Here is a 3,945-nt window from a genome sequence, read left to right on the forward strand (position 1 = left end):
TAAGTGGATTTATGAACAGTTGTAAGCTTTATAGGGTAGTGAGCTTTCTGTGCATACTTGGCTATTATAGAAAGATTCATACTAAATATCAATTAATTTAAAATTAACTTACAAATCCAAGAGAGTTGAACTTTTTATTTTGAAAATCATAGTGATAACATCTATTTTACTTTCTAATGAATGTTAAACTTTAACATGAAAGTGGTCTAAATAAACAATGAAATCAAAACGCCGCAATCCTTAATAGTCAAAGTTTCAGATAGAATTAAATCGAAAACAGACAAATTTCTATCATACTGAAAGTCATTCCACAAAGAGGCCCCCTAACGTATAGGCATAGCTCGTTTTATTGTGCTTTGCAGATATTGGGTTTTTTAAAAAAACAAATTAAAGATTTCTGGCAACCCTCTGTGAAGCAAGACTATCGGTGCCATTTTTCCAACAGCATGTGCTCATTTTGTGTCTAAGTCACATTTTGGCAATTCTTGCACTATTTAAAATTTTATTGTTATTATTATATCTGTTATTGCGACCTGTGATCAGTGATGTTTGATGTTGCTATTTAATTGTTTTGGGGTGCCACGAACCACACCCATATAAAACTGCAACCTGAATCAATAAATGTTGTGTGTTTTGATTGCTCCACTGACCAATCATTCCCTCATCTCTCTCCCTCTCCTCAGGCCTCCCTATTCTGTGAGACAAAACACTATTAAAGTTGAGTCAGTTAATAGCTCTGCAAAGGCCTCTAAGTGTTCAAGTGAAAGGAAGAGTTGCCCATCTCTCACTTTAAATCAAAAGCTAGAAATGATTAAGCTTAGTGAGAAAGGCATGTCAAAGTAAAGATAGGCCAAACCAACGAAGAATTCTTGAAGGAAATTAAAAGTGCCGCTTCAGTAAAAACACAAATGATAAGAAAGTGAAACAGCCTTACTGCTAATATGAAAAAGTTTTAGTGGTCTAGATAGAAGACCATACTAGCCACAATTATTCTCTAAACCAAAGCCTAATCCAGAGAAAGGCCCTAACTCTCTTCAATTCCATGAAGACTGAGAGAGGTAAGGAAGCTGCTGAAGAAAAGTTTGAAGATAGCAGAGGTTGGTTTATGAGTTTAAGAAAAGAAGCTCTCTCTATGACATAAAAGTGCAAGGTGAAGTAGCAAGTGCTGATATAGAAACTGTAGCAAGTTATCCAGAAGATCCAGCTAAGATCATTGTTGAGGGTGGCTACACTAAACCCCAGATTCTGAATGTAGATGAAACAGCCTTCTATTAGAAGAAAATGCCATCTAGGACTTTCATAGCTAGAGAGGACAAGCCAATGCCTGGCTTCAAAGCTTCAAAGGACAGACTGACTTTCTTGTTAGGAGTTAATGCAGCTATTGGCTTTATGTTGAAGCCACTGCTCAATTATGATTCTAAAAATCCTAAGGCCATTTCTAAATCTACTCTGCCTGTGCTCTATAAATGGAACAACAAAGCCTGAATGATAGCACGTCTTTTGCAGCATGGTTTACTGAATATTTTAAGCCCAATGTTGAGACCCACTGCTCAGAAAAAAGATTCCTTTCAAAATATTAAGCTCATTGACAGTGCACCTAGTCATCCAAGAGCTCTCATGGAGATGTACAAGGATATTGATGTCATTTTCATGCCTGCTAACACAACATCCATTCTGCAGTTCATGGCTCAAGAAGTCATTTCAATTTTGAAGTCTTATTAGGAAATACATTTTGTAAGACCATACCTACCACAGATAGAAATTCCTCTGATGGATCTGCACAAAGTAAATTGAAAGCCTTCTGGAAAGGGTTCACAGTTCTAGATGCCATTAATAACATTTATGATTCAAGGGAGGAGGTCGTAATATCTACATTAACAGGAGTATTGAAGAAGTTGCTTCCAAACCTCATGGATGACTTTGAGGGGTTCAAGACTTCAGTGGAGAAAGTAACTGCAGATGTGGTGGAAATCACAAGAGAGCTAGAGGAAGTACAGCCTGAAGATGTGACTGAATTGCTGCAATTTCATGATAAAACAACATCAAAGATGTTGAAATGACAACAAAGGATTTAAAATATTCCATAAACTGAGTTGATAAAGCAGCAGCAGGGTTTCAGAGGATTGACACCAATTTTGAAAGAAGTTCTACTGCAGGTAAAATGCTATCAAACAGCATCATATGCTACAGAGAAAACTTTAGTGAAAAGAAGAGCCAATGGATGCAGCAAATTTCACTGTTATCTTATATTTAAAAATTGCCACAGACACCTCAACTTATAGCAACCACTACCCAATTAGAGCAGCCATCAACATTGAGGCAAGACCCTCCACCAGCAAAAATATTACATCTCGCTAAACATTCAGATAATCATTAGCATTTTTTAGCAATACAGTATTTTAAATTGACGTATACGCATTGTTTTTTGGGGGGGAATATGCTATTGCACATTCAATAGACTATGGTTTAAGCAGAACTTTTATATGAATTGGGAAACCAAAAAATGTGTGTGATTCACTTTATTGTGACATTTGCTGAAACTGAACCCACAATGTCTCTGAGATATGTCTGTACTTCCTGTGTGTCTGTTTATATGATACCCAGAAATAATTAACTAATAGAGTATCAATTTAATAAGTAAAATTTATTATTCCTATTGAAATACCTTTAATATCAATATCTATCAATCATTTGACAATAATTATTTGACATTTTAAATAAAACTTTAAAGCATGTATAAAATATAGATTTATAGGAAACATAGACCTTATAATGCAGTTAAAGATAATTCATTTTTTCTCTCTTGCAAATGGAAAATCAATAGCCAGGAAAAATTAAAAGTTTAATTTGTTTGGCCAAATCAGTTCATAGTCATTGACCTGAGTGTGTCTGTATATCTCATTCTAAATAAGATTTGAAGAACTACTCTCAACAGATAGTGTATATTCAACAATTTTATTATAGAAATAGAAAGTCAGAGCCATGACTAGTAAAATAAGAAAAACATAAATGAAGATAAATCTGTAGAGAAAAAAACAGAAAGCTAGGCATTCTATATTTCAGTAAATTCAAACGATCAAGCTTCAAATAAAGAAGCAAACCCCAAAATACATTTGCTAGTGCCCAATTATAGAACCATACGTCATGACTATCAGAGGGATCCAGTTAAAGGACATTGAAAGGATTTTCCCTGCACCTGCCTTGTAGTGCATAACACTGGTACCTTGGGTGCTTACTGCAGACTTTTTCAGTAAAAAATATGGAATTCAATACTTTATTGAATTCAACATCATAACCACCATAACATACCTCATCTCAACATTTCTCCCCACATAAAGCCTTTCGGAATATTTTTATATCAACAAGAAATGTCATTTTGGCACATTTTGGCACAATTAAACAGAATTTGTATGAAACCATGCTATCTTTCCAACTGTGTATGTACAGACCATGGTGTTAAATTTTCCTTTAAAAAAATGGCAACTTTGATGTGTCTACAAGCATTGGTGACTCAGAGACAGAGGTGTTTAATTATAGCAGTAAAGGGATTAGTATGCATCTGTTCTACAAAGGATAATTTTAGTTAAATTTTGTCTATGTCGAGTGCATTGACATTGCAAGAAGAAAATGGTAAAAGGTTTCTGGAGATGCTTTTTGCTTTGGGGGTGGGGGATGGATAATTGGGTCAGTCAGATTCATATATTAAAGAATTGTCTGCCGGCTACTGCATTGGCTGTCACAGCCTGTCCCAATCAAGCATAACTGCAGATCTCAGAAAGCTGTCATTGATCAAAATAAAAATCCACACTTCATTTGGGTTCAAACAAAGAGCCAGTGGTAACATTGACAATATATTTGATCACCAAGTGGGTAATAATTTAATATTCAGCTCAACTGTAGCATAGCTTATTAAAATGAAAAACAGAAATCTTGGCCTTCTTTGAA

General features: G+C 35.0%; 1 pseudogene; it reads left to right on the forward strand.

The window, feature by feature from the left end:
* The first annotated feature begins 621 nt into the window (after nucleotides 1-621).
* Nucleotides 622-2,377, forward strand: LOC134761733 (tigger transposable element-derived protein 1-like; annotated as a pseudogene).
* The last annotated feature ends 1,568 nt before the right edge of the window (nucleotides 2,378-3,945 follow it).

The sequence above is a fragment of the Pongo abelii genome, chromosome 6 (genome assembly GCF_028885655.2).
Source record: "Pongo abelii isolate AG06213 chromosome 6, NHGRI_mPonAbe1-v2.0_pri, whole genome shotgun sequence".
NCBI lineage: Eukaryota > Metazoa > Chordata > Mammalia > Primates > Hominidae > Pongo > Pongo abelii.